Consider the following 22,343-nt stretch of genomic DNA (forward strand, 5'->3'; position numbering starts at 1 on the left):
CAGGCCGCGGCAGCCGTGGGCTCAGGAGGCTTCCGGCCAGCCCCTCCGCCTCTCTTCCCTCCTGAAACCACCACTGCGTCGCAGGAGATTGGCAAGATGGTAATTATAGCTTGCTCTGCTGTTTACTGGTTTCCTGCGCAGTCCTGTGGCCAGCGGGATGTATTTGCAGCTCTGGGAATGTTTACAACTTAAAGCAAATCCACTGATCTTTCCTTCCCTGTCACACAAAATAATTTTAGGACTTGGCTCTTGGAAAAGATTTCTTGTAAGAAAGACTTAATTAAAAAGGGCTGTCACTGCCCTCCCCGCCCCCCAGCCTGGAGCAGCTGGGGGGGCCCTAGGGGGTCTGTTTTAATCCAGCCTAAGGACAGGACTTCAGTAGGGACTTCTGAGCCTCTTCCTTTTGGAGCAGCTTTTGGGACAAGGTTTGTTCTAGGTCAAGTTAAGTCACAGTGACAGCTCTGCTCTGTGCCCGGTTGGGAGAGCCCCGCCCTGGAGAGCCAGTGGGAGCAGGGCTCCCCGGGGACCTGCTCAGTGGTTTGCTTGCTCTGTTTTGTTTGAAGTGGGCAGATTATGTCTCATTGTTACTGTAAAGGTTACTTTCATTATTGTCGAGTCAGCTGTTAAAGAGGAGCTGAGGTCCTGGACCCCTGGTCACTCACGGCTGGGACTGGCATCTTAGAAGGCCAGCAAGCCCCTGCCCAGCTTCCCCATGTCTCTTGTCTTTCTGCAAACCCCAGGCTTTTGCCCTTCACAAGAACATTTTTTTTTTTTACCCCGTTAGGTAATGATCAGAAACTCTTCCTGGGAATTGCAGCAACTGGTGGGGTCACAGGTGCCCATCTCTGGGTCTCCCTCTAAACAGCTGGGGGGTGAGTGTGATCTCCACCCCTGTGAGCCCAGGGCTGTTTGCAGCCTGCCCAGGGCCAGAAAAGGCCAGCAGCACAGAAGCACACCTGCCACCTGCCCAAGGCCTGCTCCCTTGGAGGCCATTGGCTTTTGTTATGGGAATCCAAAGCCCTTACCTCAGTGAGAGACAGAGGAGGGCAGCTGTGGCCCCTGTTGAGCAGGCCTGGCCTGGGGGCGTCCTGCCTGTCTGTACTGCCATCCCTGCCTCCCTGCTGGGCTGTCACACTGCCTCCAGGAGACAAGACTGCTTCTTGACATTGGCTGTAACTCTATCACCATGGCCTGAGCTGATCCGTAAATACCATCAAATAGTCATCATTTAAAATCCCTGATTGTCTCAAAGTTTTTAGTATTTTTTTTTTGCGCGGCGGGGGGGGGGTATTTATAGCTGTTCAAATAAGTAATAAGTAAAAGCCCCTGGGCTGGCCGGGCCCTGTGTCACCTGTGCCTTGTTCATGCCAGTTGCCTGCTGGCCCACACATGCTCTCTGCACCATATTTGTTGTGTGTCCCAGGCTGGGGCTGGCCTCTGGGTGTTCCGTCTGCTTCCAGCCACCCGTGGTCCACGTGGGATGCTATGTCAGATGCAGCACCTGTAGGCTGGCAAGACTGGTGTCCTGCTTCCCACTGGGTGGTCAGCATTTCCCAGGGGTGTTGCCTGGCCTCCTTGGGGGCTGCAGGTGCACGTTGGGAGGCTTGGTCCCCGTTGAGTTTGAGGAGCTGGCCACCACAGTCACCCGACAGGCTGGTGCAGTGTTGCTGGGTCTGAGTGTGACCATGAGCTCGTGGTCAGTGCTGTTCGTGCTTGGGCCTGCGCCGTCATGTTTTTAGTGTTCAGAGTGCTCCGTCTTGCGAGGGCCCCAGTAAGTTAGCCCTGGAGGCCTTTTGATGGGACTGTGTAGGATTTGATAAATTCCTTGCGTGGTTAGGACAGAATGCCTTGTCACCTTGTATAGTTCCTGTCCCCAAATGGAAACAGGCCTAATCTCAAGGTCTCCCAGGTCCCGCCGCCCTCGATGGGTTGTGGAGTAAGGATGTGGGCCTCTTGGGGGCCGCTCTTCAGTCTTCCATGCCCTGCTTCCAGACGTGCAGCTCCCTTCCGACCTCTGCCTTGACAGCATTGCAGGTGGCCAGGCCACTGTGGAGGGAAGAGGCTGCTGCAGGAGTGCAGGGCAGCTTGGGCAAGAGGGTGGAACAGCAAGAGCCACGTGGGTGGGCATCTGAGAGTCCTGGGGACACAGGTGAACTGCTGCTCTGCCGGGGCCAGACGGTGCCTGGCTGTGGCGTCCCTAGCAGCCAGAGAGGTGAGCCTCCTAGGGTACGTGTGGGCAGCCGAGAGCGGTTCTGGCACTGGTGCCTGTCCCAGCTCACCGTGATCTTGCTCTGCATTCCTGTTCTGTGATGACGGCGGACACTGAGCACTGTTTTCTTCTTTCTTTGTTTTTGGTACCAGGGATTAAACCCAGGGATGTTTGACCACTGAGCTACAGCCCCGGCCCTTTCTATTTTTTATTTTGAGACAGGATCTCACTGAGTTGCTTAGGGTCTTTCTAAACTGCGGAGGCTGGCTTTGCAATCCTGCCTCGGCCTCTCGAGCTGCTGGGATTACAGGTGTGCTGTCACACCCAGCACTGAGCGTCTTTTCATGGGCACATTGACCATTTGTACGTCTTCTTTGGAAAGTGTCTGTCTGAATCATCTGTCTGGTTTTGTGTATGTGTATGTGTGACGCAGGGGATAGAACTCGGGTTTACGCCTGACAGGTGAGCACTCTACTGATGAACTACATCCCAGGCCTATTTATTTATTTAGGTACGGGGGATTGAACCCGGGGGCACTTGACCACTGAGCCACACCCTCAGCCCTTTTTCTTTGTATTTTTTTATTTAGAGACAGGGTCTCACTGAGTTGCATCAGGGCCTCGCTCAGTTGCTGAAGCTGGCTTTGAGCTCACGATCCTCTGACTCAGCCTTCTGAGCTGCTGGGATGCAGGTGTGCCCACCACGCCTGGCTTCCGGCTTCTTCTGAGACAGGGTCTCACCGAGTCGCCCAGGCTGCCTTGAAGTCGGTCCTCGGTCTCAGCCTCCCTCGTGGATCTCAGGTGTGGCCACTGTGCCCGTCCTCCTTGTGGTGTCTGTCCTGCGTTGCTGAACCCTGGGTGTCCTCTGGACATGGCTCCTGTATTGGGCAGGTGCCTTCCAAGTACTGTCCCGTGGGCGTCTTTTTCCCTTTGTGGACAGCGTCCCGGGGAAGCAGCAGTTCTGTTGGGTGATGTCCACTTCACCTTTCCTTTCAGCGCTTGTACTTGCTGTCCCCCAGGGAGGCCTTCTGGGCTGCTTAGGCGGAACAGTGAGGTGGCCCTTCCGGGGCCCCGACTCTGGCTGTGGAGCTGTGAGTGCTGCCAGCCCCAGGTGTCAGCAGAGGGCCTCTTTTGTGGCCTTGCTGGTCTCTGCCCTTTCCAGCGGCGGGACCCACTTTCCCACAGTGGTTTTTAATTGAAAGTCCGTGGGAAAATGGCCAAACACACGGAGGCCTTCTCAGAGCCGAGTTTCTTTGTATAAACTGCTTTTTCACCATTATTGTGCACGGTTTGTTGGAATCTGCGTCATGTTGTGAACGTTCATTGGATTGGTTTCTGGTATCGAGTGTTGCAGCATTAGAGAGTTCTTCCCCACACCAACAAAAGGCCCGGAACATTCTGACGGCTCTCTGTGGTTCACAGATGAAAGTTTCCCCCGTTAATAGGTTGATTATGAGAAGTGGAGCCACCAGAGTCCCACACTAGACCCCACACCCTGAGGGGACAGGCAGGGTCACAGCAGGGTCAAGGGCAGAGACCCCAGTTGGCCTCCCAGGGCTTGAGCCTGTTTAGTGGGGTGGGTCCTGGAGGACGCACTGTCCACAGACGGTGGTGTTTCCAGAGCCCTGTGCTCACTGCATTCCATGTTCCTGGCTGTTCAAACCTGGCAGTGCTTCAGGGGTAGAATGTGGCTGGTGGCACTTGATGAAGTCTGGTTTCTGCCGTCTTTGGCCATTCAAACAAGATGTCTAAGCACCAGCCTTCTTAGTGAGTCTGCGTTCCGAGCCTTGCATTTGCTCCAGGTGGATGAGAGTACCGCAGGCCTCTGAGTGTCAGTATGGCGGGGAGCCTGCAGCAAAAGAGGCCCCGTTTAGTACTGACCCTGGCATTACCTCTCTGGACCAGGAAGGGTTGCTTTGCCTTCTCCTGACCTAAGGCCTCTGTGCATGCCGGTGTGGACTGGAGCCGCTCCAGCCGCCCGGCCGCCCACAGCACAGGCTGGCATCACGCAGGCGCCTGTCTGCTCCTTCTGCAGTGAGGTGGGTCAGAGGGTGTTTGCGTACATTGTGAACTACGAGATGTTGAGTGAAAGTGAAATATCTTGGGGCAGAGGAAGGCCCCAGTCCCAGGAGACTTGCAAGAATTATAAAGTCCCCAGCGAGGGTGTGAACAGCTGGCCGTGTTAGCCCCCAAATGACTTAAACCTTCCTCTCAATTCTTTCCAGAGGCCTTTTCCTGGCCCCTCTGTGCCGCTCTCTCACCAGGGTGCTTAGGGCCTTTCTAAACTGTGGAGGCTGGCTTTGCAATCCTCCTGCCTTGGCCTCCCGAGTTGGGATGTCCCTTGGGGAGTAGTGCAATGTTGCCGCGCCTGTTGGAGGAGCAGTCCTGGCTCCTGTGAAAGCTGGGCACGGGACTGGGAGTGGTCAATGAAGATGAGCATTGAGGTCCCGGGCCAGGCTAGAGATGCAGGCCTACCCATCGACGTGGAGTGGTCCCCCTTCAATGGCCAACCTGGAAGGCGCACAGAGTCACGTAGAGTGGCTGTGTCTTTTTCCACCAGCGCCCTGTGGAAGCTCGGCCTCTTGGCGCTTGGCGGGACCTAAGGGGCCTGGGTGCATGTCAAGAGAAGGAGAGGGTTTGCCTTCTCATTTGGTCATTGAATGGGGACTGGAGGTCGGAAGTTCATAGAGAAGTCCTGGGAACTGGAGTGGATTTCCGTGCTGTGCAGAAGGAGTCGAAGTGATGCCCAGGGATTACCAGGAGCTGGGACCTGCCTGTCCTTGTCCTGCAGACAGGCATTTTATTGCTCATACACACGCAGGCAGGCGCACTGGAGAGCACTCTCTAGGTGCCTGGAACAAGGCTGCTTCACGCTCAGCTGCACCCGTGACTGGCCTGTGTTCTGGCCGTTGGGTGAGCCCTGTAGAAGCCAGCACAGTAGTTCTAGGGGCACTTTCTGCACTCGCTGCCTCTGGGGGCCCAGGGGCTGGGGCTTGCTGGATTTTCCTTGGCCTTTGTTACCGTCCAGCCCTGGCCAAGCGCCCTGGGCTTCTCTGCACAAAAAGCCCTTTGCTTCCCCCCAGAACCTTCTGTCTTCCGCACTTTGTTTGACCTGTCCTTGGTTAAAGGTCGAAGGAAAGGCTGAAAGTCTGATTCCTGTGCAGCTTCCTGGGCGTCTTCCTCCCTGTCCCTGACAGAGGAGTCATCTGGAGCTGCGTGGCCCAGGGTGGCCCTGATTTGCTACCCTGCCTTCAGGTCCTTCTTAGCCTGGGTGCTTCTGTCCAGGTGGTTCTGAGCAAAGTGTCCCGAGGCCTCTTGGTGAGGAACCAGGTCCAGAGAGAAGTCTGACGCCTGGATCTCTCAGTCACTCTCCTTGGAGGACAGTGTGGTCGCTGCTCTTCCCTCCGTGACCTTGGGTCCATCCTGCTACCCCCTTAGGATGGGCTCCCTCCTTCCTGGCCCCACTCCCTTGTCTGCTGGAGCGCAGGGGAAGGACTTGCAGAAAGAATTAATCAATCAAAAAGCTGCCATCAAATGAAGGCAACTCTCCTTCAAGGTGTTTCCTGGTGTATTAACAAGTCTTTGGCTTGATTTAGACATTGTTCTGATGTATGCATGGAATCCAAGTGTAGCTCATAGCAGGGTGTGCAGTTGTTTGGTTTTTTTTTTTTTTTTTTAATGCTTGATGATATCTGTCTTTTCAGAAAAATGCCTTCATTCCTAGAAGAGATGGCATTTGAAAGACGACTTGTCAGGAATGTGATGAATTACTACGTGAAGACTCCACAGGTGGAGGCGTGCCCAGTGAAGTGCGAGCAGTCTGCTCTGTGGCCACGGGGAAGCTCCTGGGGTGTAGAGGCCCCCAGGAGCCAGGCAGTCTCTTTCCAGTTGCTGTGAAGGGAGCACAGTGGAGCCGGGGCTGCTGGGGTGCAGGCCCTTTCTGCTGGAGCCCCTATGGCCGCAACTGCACCTGGGGCTCTCAGCTCGCTCCCACCACCATTGCTCCTTGTGAAAGAGTCTTGGGAGCCGTGGTTTGACACTTCCGGCTTGTGGCTAGTTTCTCATGTGTGCAACTCTCTGGCTGTGCAGGGACCTCTGGGAACAGTCATGCAGGGTTGAACAAGTCCTAATCGGCCAGTGTCATAGTTTGTGGGCAGCTGCGAGGTGTGCCTTGAACCCTGGTACCTCTGGTAGGAATGCTGAGCTATGGTTCTGCAGTTCAGGATTGACCGTCTTCCTTTCCTGTGTAAGTGGGAACTGTCCGCTGTGAGGTAGGCTTCACGTTTCAGAGCAGGTGAGGTCTTCATGGGCATGGATCAGCTTCATGGAGCGTCATTTAGGCACAGTGGGGGGCACTTGCTGTGGGTCAGGCCCTTCCCTGAGCTCTGGGAGGTTGGCCCCATCACCTCTTGCAGGTTACAGATAGGAACCCTGAGAGGTTAAGCGATGTGCCTAGTGACATGTAGATGGCAGGTGACGATGGGGTTTCTCAGGCAATCTGAGACTGGTCTTAGCTTTGTTCCTCACATCTGTGAGCACTGGACACCTGCACACCAGGGAAGTGTCTCATGTCTCACCTCTGGTCTCGGCTGCTACTGCTGGCACCCTGTGTTGGGGGTAGGTGGGGCTGGCGCCAGCAGGGCCTGGTGCTCGGAGTGCGAGCAGGAGCCTGGCAGCCTCGCTGTGCTCCTGCTGTGGGGGTGCCACGGGAGGTCAGATAAGCAGGGCATTGTGGCCTCATCCAAGTCCCTTCACCCCACAGACCTAGCAGAATGCTGCCGGAGCTCGTAAGTGACCTGGGGCAAGGCCTGTGACCCTGTCCATTGCTTCTGTCCTGGGCATGTCTTCCTCCTGCTGAGTGGACCTGGTCATGCCAGAGCCTGGGCCAGCCTGGTGATTAGATCCCCTATGGGGTACATGCTGGCGATGCCAGCTTGAAGCTTGGTGGGCACTGGCTGAGCAGGGGAGCCTAGGCAGAGGGAAGGCCAGGGACCCTCCTGCACTCCCCAGGAGTCCAGGAAAAGCATGTGCTGGCGGGAAGAGTGCTATCTATATTCTTAGCTCTGCATGTTGTCCAGAAACTGAGCCCAGCTTCAGATTCCATGGGCCCCTGGCACTTGGGTCAGGACGTGGGGTTCCTGTGGGCGTTTCCAGCATGTAGGAGGGCCTTCCTGCCCACTGCCATCCTTGCCTGCCCTGTGCCTGGCCTCAGAAGCTGCAGGCTAGTTCTCTAGTAGCCCTCTGTCACTCCCCAGGTGTTTAGTGGATTTACATTCACAAGGGTCCTCATGCTAGGGCCATTTCTGAGGGCAGAGGGACATTCCCTTTCACCCCCATTTGCCCCTCTGTGTGGAAGGCCTTTCCTCTTATCAGGGGGCACTTCTTCACCTTCAGTGATGGCTCCGTGGACCTGAGTGGCACTCAGGCAGGGTGTGGCCCTCTCTGGCGAGGTCTCTGGATGGCCACTCACTCACGTCCCCCACAGAGCCTCAGCTCTTCACTGTGCTTTGCAGGCCCTGAGTGACACCCTCTGCCCCAGGGGGCGCCTCCCTAGCACAATCTCTAGGACCCAGTGTGGGGGATCCAGGGCACCCTCGCCCAGGCCAGTGAGAGCAGAGTAGTCCCCATCAGAGCAGGGGCCTTCCAGAGGGCCGTGTCCTGGCCTAGTCTCCGCGTGGCTCTGCGAGGAGGTGCAGAGAGGCTGCAGACCTGGAACCCCCTTTCCTGGTGTGGGCCTGGGTGTCCACAGGGATTCTTGGAAAGGACAGCCATTGCTGTCTAAGCTTCACCTCCCAATTCCAAGGTGTGTCTTTGTGTTTGCTGAGAACTCACAGATTTGCAAGGTCAGGGCGTGTCCCCGTTAGGGAGTCCCTGCAGCACTGCGAGAAGCTGTGATTTCTCTGGACTGTTTTGCCTGTGGTGGGTGACAGTGATAGCAGTTCTTTCTCCAGGGTGACATCCAGCTGGTGCGCAAGCAGGTCCTCCACCTCCTGGCTGCCTCTGCAGCCTGACCCAGCACTTGGCCCCAGTCCTGGCCTGCTGTGATGTGGGAGAGGAGAGGCCATCTGCACAAGCTTCTCTGCACCTGAGAAGTTCTGAGGCAGTTTCTAGCTTGTTGGGAAAAGAAAGACAAATTGCCCGCCACAGAAGGCACAGGGCGTCCCGATCAGCCTACCCATAGGTGGGGTGCCAGAGGGCGTGGGCCCACCCGGGGTCCCAGCAGGTGCGGTGTGAGGGGTCGGTTCCTGACCCATAGTCTTCAAAGCTGCCCTGGTGCTGGTTCCCCTGTGAACGAAACAGCTCTTAGGAGAGCAGGGCTGAGGAGGGTAGTGGTCGACAGAGTGTCCACAGGGGCTGAGTCCTCGAGGAGAAGCTGTGTCCTGTGGATGACTAGAGCACCACTGGCCTCTCCATGCTCACAGAGTTCAGTCTGAGGCCTTGACCATGACGCTAGCAGCCTCAGCACCTCCTCGGTGGCTTCTGGCTGCCTGTGGCGGGCCTCCTTAGAGGGCCTCTGCAGCTGCGTCTCTGTCTGCCTGCTGACCTTCATGAGGAGTCTCACATCAGTGCATCCTCAATGGACACTTAAAAACCCAGCCGACAAGCCCCTTCCCCACCCCACACCTTCCAGCACACTCAGAAACGCCCGTGATGACTCGGCCAACTGAAGCTGGACCTGGTCTTCAGCTGGGTGCATCTGTGAATGGGGCTGAGGGTCTGATGTGTTGACACGGGAGTCCACCACGCATGCAGATGGCCTTGGGGTGACCTTAGGTCGAGGCCTGGGCCTGTCTACTGAGCCCAGCCTTCGGATTTCCTGGACCCTGGGCACGTGGGTAAGGACGTGGGGTTCCTGTAGGCGTTTCCTGTAGGCGTTGAATCCCTGTAGAAACCTAAGCTCACACCTCCCTGTCCTTGAGGGCCGCATCTGCCCCTGGCTCTCTCATGGGGGAGCCCCCTGAGGGCAATGTGTCCCTCCTCGGCTGCTCCTGCAGCTCCTGGGGACCAGTGGACAGAGGCTTGTCTTCACTGAGTGTGCTTGCTGCAGAGAGAGGTGCTGGGTGACCCAGTGCAGCCAGGGACAGTGGCAAGGCTGCCGTCACCCTTGTTGGTGGTGTCTCTTGGGAACCCCTTCAGGTGTGCCAATGTCCTCCCACCCCAAGGCCTTCTCTGACCTCTACCCCCTTCTTACCCTCTCCTGGGCCCCTCTGGAACAGACCCTTTAGGAGCTTCTGACTGCCGGGCCTCGACCTGCTCCCTCTCTGCAACAGTGGCCGTGTGCAGACTGGCCAGACCACAGAGTGTCAGTGGGAGAGCGGCCCCATCCGGGCTCCAGGGCCAGCACCAGGCCTGCTGTGCACGGGGGCTCAGGCCCTGCCAGTTACTCTCTAGCCCTGGAGTAGTTAAGAGCAGGGGACTCTTGACCTGCTTAAGGTGGGCACAGCTTGCTAGGTTACAGGGAAGAGAGCTTGTCGGGCACTGGGCTGGGTGTTCTTGAAGTGGCCGTGGGGTAGCCGTGCACTGGCCTGAGTCCCTGGTGCCTCTCTGGTTTCTGGGACAGAGGCGGGCACTGATGCAGGCGGGGAGGAAGTGTTGTGTGTTGTGCTGGGCAGCAGTGGCTGGCGGTGTGTCTGCCAATGCCATCTCTGGCCCAGGGTGGCAGACAGGCTCTTTCTCTCTGAGCTGAGGTTCAAGTGGATGCCCCTCCCCTGTCTCAGGAGGGCCCACTTTTCAGCCTCCCTGCGCGTCCTATGGAGCTCTGATGCTTCCAGGTGGCCTCAGAGGTGCCTGGAACATGAGGGAGGGACCCCAGTGGCTTAGACAGGAGGTGTAGTGTGGGTGCCGGAACCGTGGCCTAGCCCCTCCGCGTGTCACGGCAGGCCTGAGCCTGTCCTCTGGGCTGGGGCGGAACCTGTGAGGTGCTGTCGCCCGCGCCCCTCGCTCTTGGTCCTGCGTGTCGTGCTGTGCCCTGCTCTGCTGCCTGGGTCCTCTGGCACTTGGCTGAGAGTGCAGGGCCAGGCCAAGTCCCTCAGAGCTCTGGATCCCGGGAGACAGTCTAGTGGAACAGTGGCACTGCCTCCCTCCAACTTGGCCAGGCAAGGAAGGGTGACCTCAGGAGACCCCGGCCTGCTTCTCCTCAGCCTTTCACCTTGCCTTCGCCGAAGCTGCTCTTGCCCCTTCCTCCCTGCTCGCCTCGTGTCCCTCACAATGCCCTGGAGAGCAGAACCGCTGTCTGTGGCTCTTCTCCTCCTTCCCCCCTTTGGTTTTTATAGTGCTTCGGATCAGAGTCCTCGCTTCAGGAGCCACTCTTCCTGGCCCCTGGTATCCACCCTCTCCCATCGTGGGTGTCCGGCGTCCCCCAAGGGCACTGCATGGCGAGGACCCTGGCTTCCACAGCCCCGGGAGCCCTGCTTCCCAGGGGAAGCGGCTGCGTTTCCTCCTCGGACTCTGGCTTCAAGAGGCTGCTGGACACTGGCTTTCAGCCTGATGGCTTCCCGAGGTTTCAGGGGACGGTGTGTCCAGTGGGGCGGGTCTCTCTACCAGCCTTTCATAGTACCCAGGGGCCTCGAAGCCCCCTGTGGAAACAGGCTCTATCAGACTCCCAATTGCCCAGGTTTGGGCTGGCGGCAGGATCTGTCAGCTGAGCAGAGTGGCAGGAGTTGCCTGCCATGGGCACCTGAGCCTTTTGTGAAGGAGGAGTCTGTTGCGGTGTGGGCTGGTGATGTCACCTGTGAGGGTGGCTCCGCCCTCCTATCTTGCCACCCCTCTCAGGAGGCTGACTCCCAGTATTCTTCAGGAAGAGATAGCCTCACTTGCCTCCTTTACTTCCCTGGGTTGTGGGAGGAACTAGAAGATTCCCTCTGTGTCCCCAAGGCTCTCCGAGGTGACCCCCAAGGATGTGTGTGTGTCATTTAGCACATGGCAAGGTGCCTGTTTTTGTTGGGATTGAAGAGTGTCGTGTCCTGTCCTGGGGATGTTGCCTGGATGTGTGTGAGCAGCAGGAAGCCAGTGGCCTCCGGGGTCTGTGTGCCTCTCTGGACCCCAGCTGGGCGCTGGGGGGTCGCTGTGGGGTGGTCTCTGCTCTGCAGGCTCTGCAGGCTCTGCTGCTGGGTTCTCCAAAACCTCCCTTCACCTGCCTCCAGTGTGCTGGACGGCACTGCTCGCGGCTCCAGGGGGAGCTTGTCGGGGACTCTCACCTGCACATCTCCTGTCCTTCTATTTGACTTTGTGGGGTAGGCTGACAGGTATCAATCTCGCCTTCATCCCCAAGCTTGTCCCCTGTCTCCCTCCCACAATCAAGAGCAGTGGCCATTGAGACCTCAGTGCTGAGCCACATTTTCACATCTGCGCCCACCAAGACTGGTGACTGCAGCCTAGCCTCCACAGGCTGCTTCTCCTGGACCACAGCACCCTTGGCCTGCCCGGCCTCCTGGCAGGAACTGGGCATCTGAGAGGCTGCCCACAGGAGAGGGCTTGCCTGCCTGCCGCTCCGCGTGAGAGGCTCCATGCAGCCATGATGGCATGTTCGTGCAGTTCAGCGGGAGCTGCCCGCCTGCGCTTCCGCGGTAGTGGGGCAGGGCTCGGCCCAGGGAAGGCCCGTGGGAGACCACCGTGGACTTGGGACCTGGCAGCCTGTTGGCAGGCTGCAGGAGCAGTCCTCGGGCCTGGCTGCACCGTGGAGCCAGCCCTGGGCCCAGGATGGCCTGCTCTGGAAGGTACCTGGGGGAGGCGGTCCTGGCTGCAGTAGGAGACTACCCAGAGGAGGATGTGACTCCCATGGGCCATTGGGGGCTCTCTGCCCTGCAGTGAAGGATGGGGGACCCTGAGCTGGACTGTGGACAGTCATGGACCCTGCTCTGGAAGTGATTTTGAGCTGACTGGTTTCCCCTCATCACACAGATGTGACACCATCGCTGTCCTCCTGTCTTATAGTGAGGCACCTTGGCACAGCGCACAGCTCGTCACTGGGGAGCCTGGTTTGCATCTTACGTTCAACCCAGAGTCTGTGCTCTACTCACCTTGGGATGCTGCTTCCGCCTGTGTGCGCTCGTGCCAGACGAGCCGTCTCCAGCCCTGGCAGACAGGCCTGGACATGCCGTCAGCTGGGGTCTCCCAGGGACCGGATACCCCCTTCTCTCTCTCTCTATCTGACTGTCCACAAATTGTGTGTTTTGGCTTCTAGAGGTGACGTCCTGACATGGAATTCTGAGGTAGAATTACGAGTAAGAACGTTCTGGGTACGGTGATTGCTGACATTTGGCCACCCAGCCACTGGCTTGACCTTGACCTTTAGAGCAGTTCCTTCCAGCTGCCCCCATATGCTATGGCCAATCAATGTTGTGTTCCCACACTCGGAAGGAGGCTGGCCTCCAGGAAGAGAAGTCTCCTCTGCTCTGGGTTTTGGAGGTCCAGGGCCTGCATGGCGTGGTGCAGGCTCACCTCCTGCGCGGATGGGGAGCGGTGGCTGGGGCACCTGCCAGAGCAGGGAAGGGACACCCCAGTGACCCAAGGACCTCCCACTGGGCCCTACCTGCCCGAGGTTCCACCCCCTCCCAACACCACACCGGGGGCCTTTGGAGCATGCCCATTCATGCCACAGCACTTGTCCCCTGTGTCACAGGATGCCCCCATCTTCCAGGCCCTGTCTCACTGCCAGGCCGTGGGGAGCCTGGGGCGTTATTTGCCTCCCAGACTCTGGGCTGACGGGCCGACGGGCTGGACCCTGTCTGCAGAGGGTTGCAGTGCAGAAGCTGTCCGGCACAGGCAACTGCGAGCGCCCATGGTGCCCCGCACTCCCTGGGCTTAGGGGGTTGGTCTGGGTGAGTTCTCCGCGCTGCCTTGTCAGTGTGGACTCAGAGGTGGGTGGGTGTAGATTCAGATCCTGCCCAGGGTGAACTGGCCGCACACCCGTGCTGTTTGTGGCTGTGCATAGGACAGTGGACTTCTGTGTGGGCTTTGTGTTGGCCTTGCTGGATTCACTCATCCGTGCTGGTCTAGAATCCTCCCAGTGCCCGTGTGCCAAGGGCCGCTGATGACCGTTTGCTCCCCTTTTCCTTCCAGCACACCCTTCGCTTGGGCTCCTCCCTTCAGGCCCTCGTGAAGGGCATGCCTAGGGTTCGACCTGGGCCTTCTCATCGGGGTGGGGTCTCAGGAAGCTCCATTCTGCAATTGCTGACTGAGAGGCTGCTTCTGCCGGCTGGGGGTTCTGTGAGCACTCTTTTGTCACTCCTAGGGCGTAGCTTTCTGTTCTGGTTTCCTGAGAGCTTCGCCCTCCCTGTAGATGTGTGTTGTGTTAGCAAATGCTGCTTCTGTCTCTCTTGAGGTCATGTGAATTCTCGTCTATTTCGTTAACGTGGCAAACTACACGTGCTGAATTTTCTCGTTTGGATGTGCTGGGATTGAACCCTGGGTCTTAAGTGCGCGAGGTAATCACTCTACCCCAGCCTTTAACTTTTTAATTTGGTCTTGTCCAGGCTGGCCTGGGACTGCCACCTTCCTGCCCCAGCCTCCTGAGTTGCTGCGATCTAGGTGTGCGCCACCACACCCTGTGTGAATGTTAAAAAAAATTTAAAAGTTTAAACCAAACTTTGATTTTTAAACAGAACGCATGTGAACCCAGATGTGCTAGACTTTCTATATGTTTTTAGATTCAATTTGCTACTATTTTGATTTTTGCTTTTTTGATAAGGACTGAGTTTAGCATATAGTTATTTTTGCAATTTTGTTTCTGATTTTTTAATATCAGGGAAATGCTCTGTTGTGAAAAATATTAAGCACTGTTTTTAGTGTACTCTGTGGCTGATGTTTGTATGCCTGGAGTCTTCTTCATGGGCACATCACATTTCTTTTGAAGTTCTTGGGCGCCTCCGCCTTCCTGGCTCCTCGTGCCGGCTGGGCAGGCGGGGTTCTTCTGAGGACTTTGCAGGGAATGCTGCCAGCCCTTTGGTTTGTTGTCTTGCTGTCTAAAGGGCCTCATAGGCCCCTTCACCCTAGTGCCACCATGCCTTGGGCACGGGGGTCTTCGTGCTGACACACATGTCCTTCGTGGTTAGGTCTCGTTCTGCCAGCACTGTACCACAGACGTGTGGGAGTTTCCTAGTTATTGTTGAATTACGTTATGGTAAAACAATTTTGGATTAACGTGTTGACAGAATTGGGAGTTGCTGACATCAGTGTTGCTCCCTGGCTTTCCTTTGCTTATTCTTTGCTGGCTGGTGGACCCACCACCACTAGTGCTCTCTGTGCTCAGCTGGGGTAGGTTGGGTTTTTCTGAGAACTTTCCTGTGCTTTCTTCTAAGAGCTCTCTGTGCTCTCTGGAGAGGGGCTGTGTGTTCTGCCTCTGGGAATCTGCTCCAGACTCTGTAGGGCAGCCTGAAGCCAGTTGGGCGTCCCAGCACACACCCAAGAAGGAGGGCAGGGACTGTGCCAAACAGATGTTGTTTGCATCAAAATAAAAGGCAAACATAATATTTGCATTAGTAGAGAGCCTTTGCAGGAAGTATTTGGATAGAGTGGTTTATCCTGTTCCAGAGCTGGTTACTCTCCTGAGCTCTGACTGAGGCTCATCTCTTCTTGCACAAGTGTGGCTGCTTTCAAAGAAGAGCTGTGTGACGTGAAGATGTGCTGTCCACTGTCACACACAGAGGACAGCCCATGTGCTCTGGTGAGGGCAGTCAGCCGGCTCTTGGCAGTGTCTGTGTCTAAGCAGTATCGATGAGCCAGTGTCCTGTTTGTAGTGACATTCAACTCCGCTTCTGCCATCTCGCACAGTGACTCAAACTAGGCCACGTCCCAGTGGCTGCCTCTTCTACAAAAAGGAGCAGCCAGGCTGGGTGGCTGTGGCTGGTGTGTGTTGAGTGCTGCTTCGAGGGCAGCTGCACTTGATTCGTATTTCATTCATGGGGGCTGTGTGAAGCTAAAAGAAACCAGAGTAAAGAAAAATGATGGTCTCTTAGAGGTAGAGCTCGAAATAATACATGTCCAAACCCCGTGTCATTATATGAAAACGAATTGCTGATCTATCCCTGAGCTCACGCCCACTCTCCTCTCCTCCCTCTCCCCTCCTCCTTCTCATTTGGTACCGGGCATTAAATTCAGTAAAGCACCCACTGAGTTACAGTCCCAGCACTTTTTATGTTTTCATTTTGAGACAGGGTTTGGCTCATTGCTTAGGGCTTCTCTAAGTTGCTTAGGCTGGTCCCAAACTTGGAATCCTCCTGCCTCAGCCTCCCAAGCTGCTGGGATTATAGGCATGTACCATAACATCTGTCTTGGCCCTGAGTTTTCTACTTGTCATAAGTGAAGAGGGTAATTTTATTTTTGAGTATTACCTTGTTCTGAAGAATGAATCAACAATGCCAGCTATTTGGGAGGCTGAGGCAGGAGGTTTGCAAGTTCCAAACCAGCTTAAGCAACTTAGTCACTCACTGTCTCAAAATAAGAAGTAAAAAGAGCTGTAGCTGTAGCTCAGTGGTAGGCCACTCCTTGGTTCCATCCCCAGTAAAGAAAAGGAAGGAAGCAAGGAAGAAGAAATGGGAAAAGGTAAGTCAACCTGTAGACCTGTCGGTGACTGAGCCCACCCGGCCCACCCTGTCTAGGTGACCGTATGATGCTCTGGGTTAGTTTTCACTCCCCAGCCATGTTTACCTTTGACCTCAGCATCATTTCTTCACTTCTTTCTGAAATAATACCGTAGTTATTATTTCTGCAGTCGTTTCTGAATGGTAAATACTCAGTTTTTGTCTGAAAATGCTCCCTTCCAGGGGCCGAGAGTGACAGCGTAGTGGGTGTAGGGGTGGGGTGGACATGGCCATCTGCAGCTCTTTCACTCTCTCTGGGCACACGAGCTCCTGGTGCCTCTGCCTCTACGTCCCGGTCGGTCGCAGTGCCCTGGTGTGCCTGTGCTGCGTGCAGGGGGTCTGGGGGATTTCACTCTGACGGCTCCCAGGGCTCCGCTTCTGGGAGTTTTCCATTCTGTTTGAACATGGCGTCCTGTGACCTGTCCCCACTTTTCACAGCGGTGCGCTCACGGATCTGGGCTGGGCAGCCCTTCTTTCTCCTGGCCTTTCACTCTGCGTGCTCCTGACTGACTGACCGACTGCGCTGCATTCTCCTTAGTTACCTGCTCTCTCTCCTCCCTCCCTCTGCCTTTAACTGTGTCTAGTATGCTCGTTTTCACCATAGAGAAGGCCTGTCTTTCTTCTTAAAATCTTCCATTTTTCTTCTTTCTGGGTTCCCTTCCCTCACTGTAGTTTGTGTACTTCATTTAACTTGTTAAAAATGATTCGTATGCTTGTTTCCAGGCCTTTTCTTTAATGTCTGTAGATACGTGGGAGTTATTTCTGTGCTTCATCGTGTTTGCTCATTCTCAAGAGGTCGTTGTCCCTGAAGAGACTTGGTGCTCTGCTGCCTGGGCGGTGGGGTTTCCTGAGTCTGGACGGTTCCGCCTTACCTTCTAGATTGGGATTAGCGGACTAGGCCCAGATGGATGCAGAGGCTGGCACCCTCGGAAGTGGGTCTGAGGTCCCAGCTTCTCCGTCGACTCTTCCCGCTCCTCCTCCTGCTGCTGTGTCCTGGTGGGCGAGTTCTCTGGGCCCTTTCTCCTCAGCCAGGTAGGTTCATGGCCACACCCCCTCCCACCTGGATGAGAAGCTGCCCTGGGTCCCATGGTCCAGGGCCGATGACCCGTGCATTTCTTGTGTCTTGTAAGTGTCTGTCTTCTGGTAGTGAGAGGTGGCCGTCTTGTCACTTCAGTCTCAATTCAGGTCCCTGAGTCCTGGCTGCTGGTGTGTTGCTCAGCTCTGTCGGGCCATTTGTGGGACTTGTGTTTTTCAGGGCTTTGCTGTTGGTGGTTGGTTACTTCACGGACTCACCCTGCTGTGTGAAGAGTGCCCCCTTCTTGTAGTTGAGCTGGAAGCCATGCTCTGCTCTGAGTGTCTGTCATCTGGACTCCTAGATTGGTCACAGCTGAGTCACGCATGGCGCTCATCCCGATGACACGTTCCCATGTGCAGGCAGTTGGGTGTCACTGTCTCACAGGCGTCAGCAGGCGAACCTGTGGTTCTGTTGTGGTGTGCCTTCTGTGCTCTCCTCTGCCCTGGGTCCCTCTGACTCCGGGGAACTAGCAGGGTGGCATACCACGGATCATGTGACTTGCATGTGAACAAAGGGAAGTGAATCTGTTCCAAGAACCGCAACGTTTTATGAGAAAATGAAGGTGTGTCATGAATTCAGTGTCATCTCTAAAATACAGTGGCAACAGGCCCCACTTCCTGCTCTGCTCGGCATCAGCAGGTGTGCAGGAGTTGGCAGGGGAACGGGGTGTGGGCGCCATTGCTGCACGGAGCCTCCACTGCCTTGGCCACTGGGCTTTTCATCATGATACCAAGACTCCTGAGGCCTTCACTGGTAACTTGCTGGTAGACAGCCACCTGGATAGCAAGGGCATGCATTAAAAATGACTCCATCGTGAAAAACAGGAGATAGGAATTATGGTCTAAACCTGAACTGTGAAGCTTTCAAAATATGAACAAGTTGTGTTGACTGTGTCTGTTTTCTGTTGCTGTAACTGAATACAGTGGAGGGTAGCTCAGGAAGAATCGGCCCACTCGGCTCTCAGTTCTGGAGACTGGGAAGGCCAGGTCCCCGGTGCTGCTATCTGCTGTGCCATGATGTGCAGATGCCGCCATGTCCTGACCAAGGGAGCCTGGCAGCGTGGACCCCCCCCCCACAACTCCGTCTTGTCCTACTCCTCCCAGAAGATCCACCTCCAGATGTCCCTGGCCATGGGCCTTAGGACCAGTTTCCAGCATGTGAACCCTGGGGGACACACTCAGACCACATTCAAGGAACAGCACTGGGGTGGGGTAGCCCAGTGCCAGCGCACCTGCCCAGCACTACTCCTGGCCTGCGCTCCTACACATACACGTGTGTTCTGGTTTGCTTTTCGATGCATGGTTCTTTGGGAGAAGTCTGCCACTTGTGGCTTTGATGTGGAAGCAGAATTCACCTGGAGGCGGAGCCAGGGGAGGAAGTGATGGGCACAGCCCTGCCTGCTTCTCCCTGCCAGGGCTTCCTGGAGTGCTTGCGCCCTCAGAAGCAAAAACTGCTTCCTCATCCTGCTCTTTCAGCTGTGCTTGCTAATTTTACTCTTTAAAGTTCTATGGCAGCACTTGCTCCTGCGTTGGGTTCTCTGTGTGCTGCCGGGCTGCAGGTGCTAAGTGGGTCCTCTGTGCTCGGCGGCAGGCCAAGTGGTGTTCACAGCAGCCCCGTCCAACCTCTCAGTCCTTGAAGGCAGAGAGCATCACCACTGCACCCGTTTGATAGGTGTGGACACCTGGCCCGCCTGGTTAGGTGGTCCACGTGACGTCACTAGCTCTCAGGTGTGGGTCCTGGCTTTGACGCCAGTGATCAGAGTCCCACACTGCACAGCCAGAGCTCAGTGCCACCCATCACAGTCACTGGCTGCAGTCCACATCCTGTCAGTGACATTAGCATAGTTAACATCCAAGAGTGCATTGCTTCTCCTGGCGGTCGCCCTGCCTTTAGAAGACTAAAATAGATCACAATACGGTGAAATCACTATTTTTAGAAGGTGAAGTTTCTGTTGTATGAAGAGGAATAACGACATGCTGTAGTCAGTCCTAGGCTGGGGGAAGTTACGGGTCATAGCGCATCTCCCTAGTGTCCAGGGTGACGGTGCGGTCTTGGTTTCTACAGGTTGTACCCTGGCTCCTCAGAGGACTCAAGAGCTAGCTGTGCCGGGAGTGCTCGACCTCCACAGTCGGGTGTGATGTTCTGAATGCACGTTTATGCTCTTAAATGAGCGGTGGTCTTGTGCAGCTGGGGGTACACATTAGCATACAGGAAGGCCAGCGGCAGAGCATGGGCAGGTTGGCACTGGGTGTCATGGCCCCTGCAGGGCCTGGCAGTGTGGAATCTGCACGACACACCTAAAATGCCAACAGCCTTGGCGCTTCGGTGGTATGACTTGTGTGTGTTGTGTGTTTCCTCCTTAAATATAACTATGTTCTTCAAAACTTAGGAAATAAAGCCAGGAGCAATGGCGCTTTCCTGGAATGAAGCTTGGGAGGCTGAGGCAGGAGGAGCCTGAGTTCTGAGCCAGCTTCAGCCATGGTGAGGTGCAACTCAGCAAGACCCTGTCTCTAAATAAAATACAGAATAGGGCTGGGGATGTGGCTCAGTGGTTGCGTGGCCCTGAGTTCAATCCCTGGTTACCCCCTCCCAATTAGGAAATTGATAAAATTAAAATCAAGCAATGTGCTTATTTTATTAGGTAGTACAAACTCGCAGGAAAGAAAGCTTCTGGAAGACTTTCTAGTTTGGCGCCATACAAACCTGGGGAAAGTCGTTTCCATCCCATGTCTACCCCACATTGCACTCACCCCTCAGCCCTGAAGGTGGCGCTTCATCTGCCCGAGGCCCCGAGGAGCCAGGTGCGCGCCAGAGGCTCTGCCTTTGTCGGCTTTCCCTCTGAAGTCCATGAGGTCCTGCATGAAAGCCGGGGGTTCTCTGCAGGTGTGAGCCCTGTACAGAGGAGCAGAGGTCTTGCGCCCTCTCCCGAATCTGCAGCCGCTGGCAGCAGGGCAATGGGAGTCCACCGCGCGGAATCAGGCTAGAGTTCTTCCTTCCAGTCAGGCCCTGGCAGGGGGGCAGTGACCCCCCAGCTGGAGAGCCGGAGAGCCGAGTGTCAGCGTGACTGCACAAGGAGTCATCGACCCTGCCGATGGTCCCCGTCATAGGCCTACAGTGGGGACAGAACTGTGTTTGGGTACACTGCTGCTTTTGCCTGTGGCAAGCTGCTAGAGAGGCTCCAGCCGGTGGGGCCTCCCAAGTGGCAGATGGGGTAGTGTGCCCACTTTACAGGTCACTTTGAACCTGTAGGAGGGTGCAGGCTTGGGTCCTCCCTCAAGAGATCTGTTATATCTGCGCAGTCTGTAGTTCATTGTCCCCTGCTGGTTCTGGTGGGATGTCCTGAGGTCACTGGTGGCATCTTCAGGTACAGGCCTAGGTACTAGGGACCAGAACAATGCTACCACTTGGCTACTCTTCCAAGGCCACACACTTCTGGTGATGATGGTCAGAGACACCCCATTTAACGCTGGGGTTCAGGTAGCGTGATGGGAACACTGAGCCACTCTGTCTCCTCAGTTCCCAGCATGGCAGACGCCGCTACTGCTGTCCCAGGAGACACGTTCATGACCAACAGTGCCAGCCATGGCTGGCCTTCCAAACAGGGCAGCTTCCCAAGACAGAGGCCCCGCCTGAGCTAGGCCTGGGTCAGCAGGCACAGAGCGGCTCCAGGGGTGAAGGCAGGAGGAGGCAGCCCGTGGCTCGTGGACAGATGACCACTGCTTGCAGGTGTTCTGTGCACCCTTGCTCCTGGCCCACGGCTGGTGGGCTGTGTCCTGAGCAAGTCTGTGTCTTCCACGATGCCAGAGTTCATTAACACCTGAATGCACGAGCCACGTCAGTTTCCTAGGCCACAGGTCGTCGCATGTTCCTAGTTCTGCCTGGCATTTGTGGCCTAGCAATTACAAGTTCTCTTTCTCCATTCCAGGTCCTAATATAGATAACTCATTAATGTAGATGATACTCAAGTCACATGTCACTCTGGACACTCTGGTCTGTATCACAGAAGGGCCGAGGAAGTCGGCCAAGGACTCGTCAAGGCTGATCAGAGCAAAGTCAGAGCCTGTGCAAAGGCAGGGTGTCCCTGCAAAGGGCCAGACGAGGGGTTAACTGATCTGAGGCTCTCAGGGTCCAGCGGGCAGCTTCAGATTGTCCAGTTGAGGTGTCACTTGAGGTAGGCCCCGTGTCAAGGGCAGGAGGAAAGTCTGGGCTGGAACCATTTTGGGGCAGGCGGAGGGTCTTCACCAGCGTAGTTTCCCTGGGACCAGGTGACAAGTCAGCATGCTGCCATGCCACAGTGAGAGGGATCCCTCCTTTTGTGGTCTTAAGTGAGGATGTTGCTCCTGGTGTGGTGGATACACCCTGTGCCTGGTGTTTGTGGTTTAATTTAAGATCACAGGTGGTAATTTTTTATTGGTATGAATAAATGATTTATCGGTGTGTGCTGGGCAGATGGTGGCTGTTCACTTGTACAAACAAGGTGTGGGGTCATCACCTTGCAGCTGTGCTCAGGATGGAGCAGCTCACGGCACACTGTTGCTCTGTGGAGTGGATCACTCAGGGCAGGCTGAGCTGCGCCACAAGCAGGCTCAGCCTGCGCTCCACAGGGTCCGTCATCTAGTAGGAAGCTCCTCCTTTAGCAGTTCAGCTAATAGAGCAAGTTGATATTTGAAAAGACAGGAGCCCTGCCCAGGGAAGATGTCTGCAGGGGATTGGGGCAGGGGTGGAGGACTGCTGGGCAGCTGGACAGCTGGACAGTGGCGTGGGAGCTGACAAACTGCACAGGAACCAGTTCAACTGGAATGTATTGTGTGCAATGTGGAGAGTGTGAGTTTTGAGCCTTTGACACAAATCCTGAATGTTTTGACTTTGTTTTCTTTGAGAAAATACCAAGGATCAGTGGAGGGTTAGAAGTAGTGCTTGCTCCTCAACAAGAAGAGTGGGCCTCTCAGAGGTACGCTGTCCCCGTGACCTGTGTTCCTCTCTCCGGCACCCCAGGCCTCTCTCCTCCCACACCTCAGTGCAGCCTTCACTTGGCCACACCAGAGCCAGAATGTCCAGAAGGTCCTAATGGACAAAAGAGGTCCCAACGGGAGCCCCGCTGCCAGCTCCCTGGTGACCATCCTGGTCTTGGCCCTGATGCTCTTAAAGAGCTTCCCCGTCCTTTCTGAGCTCCCCTCCTTCCGTCTCCCTGGGCTCGCCTTGTGTCCTGTACTGTTGCCAAAATGAGCCTTTGAAGCACCTCCACCGACATGGCCCTAAGAGCCCCCTGCACCCCGCCCTGCGCGTGCCGCCTTGCTCCAGCCTCTGCCTGGTGCTCAGAGCCCCCTGGACCCCGCCCTGCGCGTGCTGCCTTGCTCCAGCCTCTGCCTGGTGCTCTTTCCACTGGAGGCCCCCCGGGCTCTTCACATGGCTCCTTCTCACAGGCCCTTTGAGGCCTGCTCAGATGTCACCCCCTCACAAGCTGGGTTCCTTTGTCTAAA

At 56.0% G+C, this 22,343-nt stretch overlaps 1 protein-coding gene across 5 annotated transcripts in view; it reads left to right on the forward strand.

Annotated features, from left to right (window-relative positions):
- Hdac4 (histone deacetylase 4) overlaps nt 1–22,343 on the forward strand; it is a 257,766-nt gene that overhangs the window by 94,890 nt on the left and 140,533 nt on the right. The gene's annotated exons all lie outside the window — the stretch shown is intronic.

Source organism: Marmota flaviventris, chromosome 11 (genome assembly GCF_047511675.1).
Source record: "Marmota flaviventris isolate mMarFla1 chromosome 11, mMarFla1.hap1, whole genome shotgun sequence".
NCBI classification, from domain to species: Eukaryota; Metazoa; Chordata; class Mammalia; order Rodentia; family Sciuridae; genus Marmota; species Marmota flaviventris.